A 14,309-nucleotide genomic window follows, 5' to 3' on the forward strand; every position below is an offset into this window, starting at 1 on the left:
GAAGACTAGGCATCTTGTTTTCCTAGGTTAGTTGGCATAGGGTCTAGGGTTCAGAAATTTATGATAATACAGCACTAGTATACAGTTTAGACCTTTTTGGATTCACATGAGGATGAGGAATATGACAGTGCTTTACAACCTTGGTTGTTCTATTGCTTGACCCTTGTGCTGGTCGCCAACGCGGTTCATTCTTTACCATATAGAGCTGAATCCCATATCTCAAAGGTCAATGATGTGATCCCAGCTTCTCTGGCTCAAGAATAGAAATAAGGGAAACCCTAATGTTTGAATATAGCCATTATTGTTATTCCTGATATAAGCTAATATTTGAATACGGCCATTATTGTTATTCATGATATAAGCTAAATCTTTTCTAGCATTATTTCCTAGGGTTGAAGCTTCTCAGCAATATTAAAATGCCCGATTGTTTGAAATACATGATTGAATAAAATCTTTGGGCCCCACTCACTCAATCATGGTGATTTGGACCCCAGCATTTGTAGATTTTACACATCAATCATTTGTTTTGAAGTTGGAGGGGTGTTTAATACATAGAAGGCCAGCCTTTGCTCTCATATCCATCTCTAAGAAGCCAGCCTTTCCCTCTTATCCAACTGCAACCACCTGATCTAGATTCCTTACTAAACTGGCAAAGCTTAAATAGAAAACTACTAAATATTATTATCTTTGGACATAGGAAGACATGGTTTGAATAGGAAACGCCTAAATATTCCTATCTTGATATATAGGAATCTATGATTACAAAACAGTAGTTGGGGCTAAAATTTAGTGAATCAACTTCCAATTGTGTTATGGTAATCACCTAAGTCTAAATGATGTAACATGCAGTCTCAATGAATGCTTGGATATAAATTGGAGTGGAGAGGTTGTGCACAGGCTTTTAGTTGCTCTCTTGTCTCATTTTGTAAGTGTTATGTTGGTTCTATAAATGCTCTCTAAGGATATTTGGTCAGATATAGAGCATCCTCCATTGTGAAATGATTCATAGTGTGAAGCCTATGGTCCACTAATTTTCTAACATTAAGCTAAATTTTAGTTAGACTTGCCACTTTCTTAGGGTATATACATGTCATGTTCATACTTTCTAAAAAAGCATCATCTCATTTACCTTTGGTACATGAAGGTCACAATTATTGTTAGATGTGATGGAAGAATAGCTATAAGTTGAGCTTTTTGTAGGAGTGCTAACGAGGGGGTAGGGCCACCCTTCCCCTCCTTAAAACAAGAGGCAGCTTAGGCATCTCTCTTGCCATCCTATTCTCATATTAAGTAAGAGAGTAGCCCCCTTTATTCATTTTCTTTTGTGGACAGCTTACAAGCAGGTCCCGTTTTCTCTTAAGAGTGACTTGTCTAGTTTTCCTCCTTTAAGTGAGCTAACCTTCATAAGGAAGAGCTTGACCCCTAAAACAAGAAGGTAATTTCGTTTATCTTCATGTATTGTTTTCCTCCTTTAAGTCTCTTGGGAGTGTCACATTGACAGAGCTCAATGCGCAAGAAAAGCTTTTCTTGAAACTCTATGATATTCTTTTACCTGCTAGATTTCACATATGATGGTTACAGGCGATTGTGATTTTTTTGTACTAAAGATAAACAGTCTTACATTATACAATTCTTTTTGTTATTTTCTTTGTATTACATTCATGGTGGGTTTTAATTGCCAAATGTCTGTAGAGGACATCACCTCTTTCTTCAGTTTTGTCTATCCCTCTTGTTCAAAGATGCTTTAGAGGTTTAGTATATGGAGTTTTTACTATAGAATATGGCAACAAATGACTTGTTTGGATTTTAAAAATAGACAGTGGGTTCAAGAACAAAGTGGGTGAACGGTTGGCTTAGAGGCATTTAAAGTTTAAAGGAAGCTTCTTCTCTCACAAAAGTGTAACCTTGTCTTCACATCTTTAGAAAACCATTGTTTGAGGTTGAGAAGAAATGTTCTCTATGTACACTTGTTTGGGAGGCCCCCACATGTCCAAAAGAGCCTTTTGAAACTTTGGTTCTCTTTTCTGGTTCTTTTTCATGGGTTAGGTTTGTTTTGTGTGGAAGAGAATGGTTCATAGATTGGATGCTTTTGGTGCAAAACCGGGTGGTTCAAGCTAGACCAAGGGCTTGGTGGACAAAACATTGTTTTATTTGCCTCCTTTAATTTACACTATTGGCGTATTTTCCCTTTCTCCTTTCCCTTTTTTTTTATCTTTTTCTTGATCAAATTTTTCTTCTTGATTTCCCACTTTATTATTTATCTTTGATTTCCTTGCCTTTTGATTCCCTTTTCAAATTTTTTAAAAATTGTCTCTTTGATCCTATATTTTGGCTACCTTCAAGATCATGATTTCCCAGACAACGTTCTTGTAGAAAGCTTTATCGGTTCTACATGTTTATGTATATGTAGCTTTTTTTTTTGTTATTGTTTTAGTAGATCTGTGGGGAATACAGGCTCCTACGTGTTTTTAGAAATCATTCGTGGTTTACAAACACATTAGTAGGAATGAAAGCCTATACCGATAGCTAAAGCTCATGTAGTGCTACCGCCATGACCTCAACCCCATTTCTCGGGGAGCATTCCTTTGTCTATGCTAATATGCAATATCCCTAAATTGATAACCTCACTTTGTGTGCAGAATAATCCAAGCACATCTTAATTCCCTGCACTAATCTTCACTTTCAAGTAGTGTTTAAAAAAAAAGGCATTTTGGGTCAGGAATTACCGATTCGAATTGGAGATGGGACTCTATTGAATCGTTTCTTTGTAGAAACAGGGAATTACACTGGCTCAAATGGATTCACGTATTCCATCAAGCTGAATCATCCACTTCCCACCCACTATATATTTTATTATTTTCTAATATTATTTTTTTCAAATTATTTATTTATTTTGAATCGTTTCTCACATTGGAAAATCAGTCTGATTCGTTGATCTAGACCAGATTTACCTAGCCGGTCTGGTTCTTGAAACACTGCTTCCAAGCCAAAGGAACAAAACTTAGTTTCCTACCTATCATCACCTATCATGATCCACAAAAATACGATATTGCACTTTTACGAGGTTTATTTCAAGATTTTCCACGAGATTCTCATATCCCATCCCCCAAAATGACAAATTTCCTTTGATATGCGGATTTTCTGTTATCAAACATATCACATTAAATCTTCTAAAATGACAATATTCCCTGAACGTGGAGATATGCACCCTACCCACATCTTACATGATATTCCAAAAAAATAAAGAAATTGCATGGCCACCCCTAGCGGAGCATTTTAATTTTTGCACATCATTTCCCTAGAAAAAAAAAAAGGTAAATAAAAGATGTAACGGATGCCCCCTCAAAATAAAAATATAAAAAGAGTACCCAATTGAATGGTTCTCTAGTTTTATGTTCCCTAAAGACCAACACTACCCCTTCCTTTCCAACTAATACTCCCAAGAAAGTATTAAAATAGGTCGATTGGTAATCACTCAACTCACATATCCATATCGGTATGTTGGATTGGTGATTCGGATCGGTCTGAAACAGTCTAAACTAGTGATCCAAAAAATATATTATTAAATAAATAAAATTAAATTAAAATTAAAAGAGGGTTTCATAGGGTGGAGATTTAGAGGGGAAATAAAAAAATATTAAATAAGTTTAAGAATAACAATAAAATAAATAAAACTTGGAGCCTCTACGGGGTGGGTGTGGGAGTTGGTGGTGTTTAAATGGGAATTGAGCCCGGACCCATACCACCCTGAAACTGTTTAGGTCTCTCGATTCATTCCTCACCCAGACCAACAATCCAGATTGGAAATCACTAGGCTTTAAAATATGGGCATCAGCTATGTGAGCAGGTTTGAATATCAATTTCCCCTTAGTGCATAGACCCACACAAAAAGAGAGAGAGAGAGAAAAAAAAAAAAAAAAACCCAATCCAACAAAAAAAACCCCAATCCAAAATCTCAACTATTTATGTGTTGGGATCCTCAGGGCAACGGAAGTATTACTTTATTTTTCCACTTTTTTTCTTTTATTATTATTATTATTATTTATTTATTATTATTATTATTATTTTTTTTTTTTTTTTCTTTTTCTTCTTCTCAAAAAAATGTTGATGGCCATCTGATACATTTTCATAGACTTCATTTAAATCATTCAGGGTAGTTTAGTTGATACTCCCACAAAGCCTTGCCTCCTACTAAACTCCAAGGTCCTCTGATATGAAACACTAGTGACCGCACAACAAAAATGACTTCTATTTCCTTCTCTACAACTCCATCTTCCAATAACTGCTTTCACCCTAAGTTTTAATGGTTCATCTGATTCATTTTCTCCTCTGATCCAAGACCCTAATTTCACTCCGCTCGTTTCTCTTTCTAAAACTTAGTGGTGGCAATGAACCGGGACCCGAGAGATAGACCCAATTTGCGTATGGGTTAAAAAATTGGACCTGATGGTTCGGGTTCAGGTCCAATCTTGGACCCAATACTATTTGGGTTCAGGTCTAGGTCCGATAATATTTTTCGGATCCAAATATATGAAATATATTTAAATATAATTAAATATATAAATATTTAAATTTCTAGGTTGATCTGTGCCACCCAAACTAAAACTACTAAAATTTCACCAAGATTTAATGGCTTTGTAGCCTTAACATTTGTTAAGTAACTTATAGTAGAATTTCCTCAAGCCCAATTTGAAGATGCTAGTTGAATTCACACAACAAACTTCAGGGTCAACATGCGGTGAGAGGCACTTTTTCCCTATGCGTTTTTAGAAAAGGTCAATGGTTTTCGAATGTATCAGTGGGAATGAAAACTTAGACAGGTAGGTGAGATTTAAGTGGTGCTACCACCACGATCTCGACCCATAACGAAGAAATTGGATGAGAATGGCCAAATAAAGCCTACAAATAGGGTTTTTTGAGGTTTTATAGACTTGATTATTGTTTTTTAAAAATATTATTCCTCAAAAAATTTAATGAATTTCAAAAAACCATTGAAGGTATGATGGTTTGCTTCCATCAACTTTCAATCAATACATAGTTTTCTTTGAATACTCTCTTCTATTCAAAGTTTGCGTCACTTTTGCTGTAAAAAACGCGCTCTAGCCTGATGGCTCAAAGACGTTGCTGGCCCCCAAAACTACACCAAAATGGCATTGTTGAGTAGTTGAAAGAGAGCCCAATGTCGATTGCTTGTTGAATTTTCTAAGAAAATGGGCTATTAAAGAACTACTAGATGAGTTATTAATAGCCAAATGGGAAACACATAATGTTGTATTTTTGCATTGAAGTTGAAGAAACTAGTTAAAAAAATATGTTTCAGGTTATAATCTAAAGCTTCTTTTATCTTATTGTAGACACAAGTAGTGGGTTTAATTTTATTTTGGTGAATGAGAAAAAGAGCGGCAAGTTTATAATATTATTTACCATCCTTTTTTTATGTTCATGGAACCAATGGGAAAGAAGGTCTTTGCAGAGCATAAGAAGCATGAGACGTGCGTGGCTGCTGTTTTCATACTAACCTGATAGACAATACAAATGACAGTAATAGTTTTCATATTAACCTGATAGACGATATATAATCTTTCTTTTTTTTGATATTTTTTTTATACATTAAGGAATCAAAATTTGTCTTTCATTCACATTGATTTTGAGACTATCATCGCTCTTTTATATACTCTCTCTCCAAAATAAAGACAACACTTGTGGTCATAATCTTACAATTCTCCTGCGTTTGAATAGGTAAGATGAGTATTCAGTCGCTTGTTTCCTTGTATCCCGTGGATAAATTTGGTTGGAGAACCTTATGCTACTTATTTATATCAGTAGGACCAATATTTTCCTAAGTTACATATCTGTACGGAAACAAGAAGACCTTAGTTAGTCAACTAATTGAGAATGACTTTACTTTCCCATCAATTTTCAACACTATTATAAGATGGAAAAAGTTTATATAAGGTTGCAACCTTATATGCAACCTTATATGTAGAACTACGGATGCACCTCAAAAATCCTATTGGAAAAAGTAGTTTTAATGTTAAAAAACCCTTTGATTGATCATCTCGACATTGAGATGTATGATCATGAAAAATAAAAAGATTTTAAGTCTCAGAAATAGTGTATTTTACAACATATTATCTACACCATCTATTTTCAAGATTTTCATATGTTTATATATCTACTTGATTTTAACCATTTTATAAATTTAAAATTTTGTAATTATATTTAAAAATAGATTTTCAGATAATCCTAAGAACATTTTACATCAAAATTATATACCATGATAAAATTTGAAGGCGCACCTTACCTCTACAGCTACGGATACATTCATATGCTAACTGCACCCTTATAAGATTCAGTATGTATATTTTCTCTTCTTCGTAAATGGGTCTCCACGAAGAGTTGAATTTACATTGATGACTAGGGGTGGCAATGGACCCGGTTTTGACCCATGACCCAAGGGGGTAGAACTGATCGGGGTTCAGGTATGGGCCCAAATCTTACACCCAAATACTAGATTTGGACTTGAACACTCTTCATTTCCGGGTCTGTGTCCGGTAATATTTTTCGGGTTCCAATATATGAAATATATTTACTATAGTTAAATACATAGATATTGTAATTTTTGGGTCAGGTCCATGTCCCACATAATCCTTTTGGATCCGGATCTGGCCGGACCTGGACCCGGACCCAGACCCAACCTATTGCCCCCACCAGAAAGCTACCAAGGCTGTGAATTCGCTCCACCATTCAAAAATTCAAATTGTTTACTAGGAATCGAATTGGATGCGCTCTAAAATCCTCAGCTGTCTACTCACCGTGCTGGGACGTGACCGAGTTCACTCGAACTTGGATGAGGTGAGTTCCCAGCGAGTTAGGTTTACAACTCGCCAGGGCTAAATAAATGCTAAAAATTGTACAAAAATATAAAATATAAAAAAAACACTTGAATAATGGTTAGAATACTTCTTTAAAAGGTTTTATTAGTTTTTAAGATCATTTGGAAACCCCATATTTTTCTCTCTTTCTTTTTTAATAGTTTGAAACATTCAATGTATAAATCTATTTTTGCAATAGTACATCTTTTATTGTTTTTTTTTTCATCTTCTTTAGTCTCCTAATGATTCTATAAATCTTTTTAACTTTTTCTGTTTTTTAAATATTTTAAGATATTTTTAATTGTTTTAAACCTTTTTTAAGTTCTTTTTTTTAAAATTTTTTTTGAGGCGTACGTAATTCAGTCAAGTACACTCAGACTCAATCGAGTTTAGTACCTTGGCCAAATCAATTTTCTATCACCTTTATCAGAAGATGAGGCTTGTTTGTGCCGAATGCCTTCTATTGGTTTTTAGAATCCTAATAGCTATACCAAAACGGTAACTGTTGTAAAATGAACTATTGTTTAGGTCAAGATTTGCAAATAGACTGATAGTTCATATGAGCATCCAAACAAGCCCCACAACAAACTATACTATTTTCAATTTTTACAAAACGAGCTAATTCTCAATAAACCCTCAAAAATTAATTCGGGGTGAAATCCAAACAAGCCCCAAGTTATTGAGTCAAACTTCAAAGCTTTAAGACCTCAACATCTCTGCCTCGAACCTAAAGTATTAATCCTCAGGGAGATTTGTCAAAATACACCTCACGTTTCATGTATTTGGTATTAGCGTGTATACTATGGTACCAAGGGAGCATACTGTATGTATACTCCCTCGGGCAGAAGACTAACTTAGGGCGATTTTTTTATCAAAAATTCTGAAAACCTCCTAAAAATCACTAGATGATTATATTCAAAAGATAAAATTTGAATTTTGAGTTTTCTAACACTTAAATCTCACCCTTCAAAATTAGACAATTTCTAGGCATTATTTTTTCAAGCCGATAGAGAATTTAATTTGATTTTTTTAATATAAAAAAATAGGTATAGCATATGAGTTGAAGAGATTATCTAGAATCTGGTGTCCTAAAAAACTACTAGAATGAGTTCTGCTTAAGGGAGTAAATGGATAGTATACTGCCTCAAGAGCATGAACTTTTTTAGCATTAATAGTTTACTCTTTTCTACTATTCCAACTCAAAATCATGAGTGTTTTGATGAGGATTTTGAAATTAAATCAGGAGTAAAATGTAAAATAGTTAATACTTTTAAGTACATTTTCACAAAATTTTCCCAATCTTAATGCAATAAATTGGACCCATTTAATTTTAAGATCCACATCAGATGAACACACTATGCCGAACTAATCGTACATTTGGTCCCTCTAAGTCTAAATCAACTATCCATTTTCACATAGTCAAGTTTGAAGACTTTGGTGCTCAAATATCATTATTTCTTTTTTGTTACTAAATACAGGATGCATCCCTCCCTTAAAACTTGGATCTATGGGACAGATCATTCACCTAGAAATTTGTGTCTGATCAAATCAACGATCTAGATCTAGTTTGGATCGGTCTGAATTGATGATTTAGAAAAGATGAAAAATAAATAAAATAAACTAAACTAAGTCAAATAGGGATTTATGGGGTAGGCATTTGTAAGCAAACATTAAATAAGTTTAAGAACAAGGAAATAATATAACCGGTTTGGTCTCAACTGATTTCTTTCCAAATTAGTGATTCGAATCGAAAATCGGTGGGTCCTGGTAAGAAAAAAAACATGGGATATCTAGGACCTATACCATCCTAGAACCGGTTTGGTCTCAACTGATTTCCGTCAAAATTAGTGATCCGAATTGGAAATCGGAGGGTCCTGGAAAGGAAAAAAAATGGGACCGTCAAGACCTATACCATCCTAGAATCGGTTTGGTCTCAACCGATTTCCATCTAAATTAGTGATCCGAATCGGAAATCGGCAGGCTTGGTAAGAAACAAAGCATGGGATCAAAATGTACAACTTGGTGTGATGGACCAGGACCACCTTGCTCATGACCCGGTGTATAGTTCGTATAATTTAGAGCCATCATATATAAACGGAAATAATTTTGGGAAAGGTATTGGGTGCCAAATTATATGCAGAAGAATGATCTAAACACTCAAGTCCCATTTGCATGTCCAAATAACATTGTTACTTTTTCGCTTCATAGACACCCAAAGAAATAAGCAACTGTCATTGGACATAAGAGCGTCTTACATGGTCTTATTTTTATTAGTAAGACTATGCAATTAACATTGTTTTTGCCACTAAGTATAATTCCATTTCTCACGCGACATCTCAAGTTCGATTGCTACTGTTGCACCACCTAAAAAAAAAGAAAAGAATTTCATGTCTCACACTGTGCCCGTTAATATTTGCATGCCAAGCTAACACACAACTCATTTTGATGCAACTTTAGGATTGGCTAATGTTATGATCCCTTTTTAGGACATCCAAACATGCCATCAAGTTATGGCCTGTTGTGGTACAAAACTTTCCTACTTTCTCACCCTACTACAACTTGCTAGCCACATTAGAGCTATTTTTCCCACAAGTACAAGTAGAGGTGGCAACGGGTCGGTTTGGGTCAAGTCTAGATCAGGGCAGATTCGACCCGACCCAAAAATTAAAATATTTATATATTTAACTGTATTTAATAAATTTAGTATAATGGACTAAGACGTGACCCACCAAGTCCAATTTTTGGACCAATACCCGGATCCGGATAAGGTCTACCACTTTGGTCCAAGGTCGGATCCGGGTCCATTGCCACCCCTTAGTACAAGACCTTAGAGTCACAATGATATGTACCATATTAGGGTTTTCTCAATTAATGCAAACACAAACAATGAGCATTGAATAAAGGACGGTGCCGACCACCCCATTTAAGAGAAGGAGAAACCATGAGAAATCCACACTCTTTGATGGAGAAAATCAACACCCCCAAGTCAATTTTCTCATTCCCATAACATCACCATCTTTGAATTAACAAAATCAACACCCCAAGTCAATTTTTTCATTCCCATAACATCACCATCTTTGAATTAACTCTGCTCAATCTCAACTATGTTCTCTTTAAAACCTTTTGAATTCCATTGTTCTTGGCAAATGTTGAATTTAGCACGCCCCGCACGTGCTGCCCTCCTTCACGTGGACACGTGATAGGGCATGCATGGTACGGTCTGCCAAACGTTTATATAATGCTTACACCATTGCTTAGGTACGTGCTAACGCCTAGGTCCAAGCGAATAAGAATCTTAGATTTCATGCATTTTTTTTGCGAAGTGATTTCCTACTCTATAGGGAGCATACTGTCCACGTGCTCCCTCAGGCATATCCCATGCTATGAATAAATTTTAGGACCCAAAATTTTTCGGATGTAACCTCCAGAACCTAGTGACCAACCTTAAAAATAAAATAAATAAAAAAAAATAAAAAAAAAACAAAAGAGATCAAATCTCATACTCTTGGAAGAAAGGTTTCTATACTTCTCTTATAGCATAGAAGATATATGCTTACCCTACCATCCAGCCATTCAATTTTGATCAAGAGATTCACTTATCGCTTGATCTTAGATCCGACATCTTAAAGTATTTTTTTTTTAGTTTTTTTATACAAATTATATGAATATGAAATTTGGTACGTGTCATCTTCTCATTGGGGCGTACCAATAAAATATAGTAAAAATACTTTTATGATAAAATATAATAACGAAAATACCCCTTGAAACTTTCAAAGGTATTTTAGTCATTTTATTTTATTGAAAATATTGTTTTTATATTTTTCATTAGTGCTAATAGAGGATTGGACGTACAAAATTTGGTGTCAAAATAGTTTATAGAAAATAATTAAAAATAAAATAGTGTAGAGACGTGACATTCTGATTGGGACAATCTTAACCCTCCATCCAGAATGGACGGTTGGATAAGGGGACGTATATAAGTTTTATGTTGCAGGAAGAGCATAAAAAGCTTGCCCTTGAAACAATAATGTCTCAAGATTGATCAGGGGTGTCCAATTTTCGGCGTGCAAGATCTAAGTGTGGGAGAATTCAAGATTTCCACATTTAGAAAATTAATCTCATTCGGTGATTGTCAGAAAGATCTCAAAATCTCAACCAGGAAAAATGTCCCAATTAGCTCTTTTGACCAAGGGAGTTAGTCTACAGTATAGTATACTCATGTGGGACCATGCTATAGGCCTTATTACTTCATTTCTTTCTCTTTCTCTCTCTAAGCAAAAATGGTCCCAAGTAGCTCTTTTGACCAAGGGAGTTAGTCTACAGTATAGTATACTCATGTGGGACCATGCTATAGGCCTTATTACTTCATTTCTTTCTCTTTCTCTCTCTAAGCAAATTCTTTTCTCCCTCTTGAGGTGACCACCGACAAGAAATAACACATTCTCATTTCTTAAGCATAACATCTCCAAACCATACATAAAATGTTTAAACTATGGACTATAATGTTACTATGTAGTCAAAAAAGTACATCTTGCACGTCAACAAATATTATTTAGCCTAATGAAGACACGACCAGCGCACATTTTTTGGATTTAATATGCTTGTTAAAGGCTAAACGAATTAGGGCAGACCCACACTGACACTAATTAATCATTTTTCTCTCGTGGGATAAACTGTAATGTTTTCAATTTTTATTCCAAGTGTGTTCCCTTAACGACCAACAAAATCATCCATAAATCTTGTTTTTTAAGTGTTTTTATAGTCTTGTAAGAGATTGAGATGGTGATTAGATTGGGGGATTTGGACATCGGACATTCCATTTTTTGGGGTGGGTAGGGATTGGGGTAGTGTTACTTATGCTAGTGTTCTAGAAATTGCTTTTGCCTAATGCCTTTTGCTTTAGAGTTTGATTGTGTCAAGTGTATAGCTTTCGCAATTCATCATTCCATCATGTGAGTTTTTTGTATTTGGCTCTCTCTCTCTCTCTCTCTCTCTCTCTCTCTCTCTCTCTCTCTCTCTATAGATGTTGAGTTATTTGTATTTGGCTCTCTCTCTCTCTAGGTGTTGAGTTATTTGTATTTGGCTCTCTCTCTCTCTAGGTGTTGAGTTATTTGTATTTGGCTCTCTCTCTCTCTCTCTCTCTCTCTCTCTAGGTGTTGAGTTATTTGTATTTGGCTCTCTCTCTCTCTCTCTCTCTCTCTAGGTGTTGAGTTATTTGTATTTGGCTCTCTCTCTCTCTCTCTAGGTTTTGAGTTATTTGTATTTGGCTCTCTCTCTCTCTCTAAGTGTTGAGTTATTTGCATTTGTCTCTCTCTCTCTATGCATAGGTGTTCAGATATTTGTATTTGGCTCTCTCTCTCTAGCCTTTTAGAAATTGCTTTTGCCTAAGGGGCTTTACTTTAGACTTTAGAGTTCGACACTCTATAATTTTGTGGCTTCTACTGAAACGCTAGACAATCATTCTATTTGGTATTTGTGGGTCTTTCCTCTTTTCTGATGTGATGGTTTCTAGTTGAGGCTCTCTCTCGGGTGGCTGTTAACTCGACGCGCCATGGTAGGGCCTCTAGCCCGAAACAATCTTGGGTCAACGAGTGCTCGGCCTGAATTCACGGTAGTGAGGGTGGAGCCAGCCCACCCTGAACCAATCTAGAGTCAACGAGTGCTCGGCCTGAATTCGCGGTAGCGAGGGTGGAGCCAGGCCAAGCCCGATACAATCTATGGTCAACGAGTGCTGGGCCTCAATTCGCGGTAGTGAACGTGGAGTCAGGCCCTGAAAAAGAGTAATATATATATATATACAAAATGTCTATAGGTGAAGTTCTACAAAACATCCATAAGTAAAGTTCTACAGTATTTCATCTACACCTCATCACCTTCCAAAGTTCATCATACGGTTGCAGTTGTCTGGTAGTATTTAAATTTTTATAATTATTTTACTAATTAAATTCATCTAAAATTTAGAGCGTGTGGATATATGACCAAGTTGCACCAAAATAAAATATTTAAAAACTAATAGTCATAAAATAAAATGATGAAATTGCCCTTGAAACTTTATAGGGATATTTTGTGTAATTTTTATCATTCAAGTTATTTGTTTTATATTTTATTCATATGCATCTCACTAAGGCACATACACTTACAAAATTTCAGATCTCTAGGATTTTTAAAAGATACATTAAAATTCAAACACTATCTGATATTTGTGACCATGTGATAAACTTTGAACGGTGATAAAGCCGTAGGTGAAGTACTGTGAAACTTCACCTATAAGCGTTTTGTAGTATTTTCCATATATATATATGAGAAAAGTTTATATGGAGCCAAGGCTCTAAACAATCAAATTTGAGCCTAACTCAAAAATTTCATTAGAAGATGTTGTTTTCAGACGCAAATGTCCTCAAATTGATCATCTCAATATCAAGACACATAAACAAAAAAAATTGACTTCAAGTTTGGGAAATAAGGTATTTTGTAACGTATTTTTGGACCATCAATTTTCAATATTTTTAAGTTTTCATAGATCTATCGATCTACACTATTTTTGAAGTGTATATATATATATATATATATACAATGGTTTAAAAAAAGGATATGTGACCCGGAGCGGGCACCCAAAAAACCGATCCGGATCGGTGAATCGACGATTCGGATTGAAAATCGGGTGAATCGGTCAGAATAAAGCTTAAAAAAAATCAGAAAAAATTATTAAAATTCATTATAAATATTATTTTTTAGGAATTCAATAAGAAATGAGGGTACTCCATTAAGAATTTTCATGTTTTTGAATGAATATGCGAATATTGATATGTTCTTTCCATGCATGAACCGCCATTCAGCATTTAATTTACATCACACAAAAGGATAAACATAGAATTATCATGGAATAAGTATATCAACATACATGGACTACAATAAAGCATAAAATTAGTAACATATGATCTAAAAAAAAAATGATAAACGACGTTATTGTTATTCTTGGTCACGCTGGTGCCATTGATTGAATTCGTTTAACAATTCATTGATTCGATCTCAAAACGAATCATCGATATTAGCAGACGTCTGACTATTCTCAAATCCCTGAGTGTTAGTGTTTTGTTGTGTTTCCAATCCAAAATCCCCCAAGCTTATCCATCCTTCATGCTCACCTGCACTGTCGTGCTCATCCCTACAATGTTGCTATTAGGACTTGATATGTGAATAATATTGCTGGGATAGGGTGGCCTCAGAAAAATCATCTCTCTCATTTTGTCTTTGAATAATATGGATTAAAAAAAAAATTAACAAATTTTCAAAAAAATCGATCATAGATTAAAAAAAAAATCACAAATTTTCAAAAAATTCTATCATGGATTACAAAAAAAAATTCGATCATGGATTAAAAAAAAAAAATCACAAATTTTCAAAAAATTCTATCATGGATTACAAAAAAAAATT

The sequence above is a fragment of the Amborella trichopoda genome, chromosome 6 (genome assembly GCF_054954075.1).
Source record: "Amborella trichopoda isolate Santa Cruz 75 chromosome 6, AtrichopodaSantaCruz75HAP2 v2.0, whole genome shotgun sequence".
Lineage (NCBI taxonomy): Eukaryota > Viridiplantae > Streptophyta > Magnoliopsida > Amborellales > Amborellaceae > Amborella > Amborella trichopoda.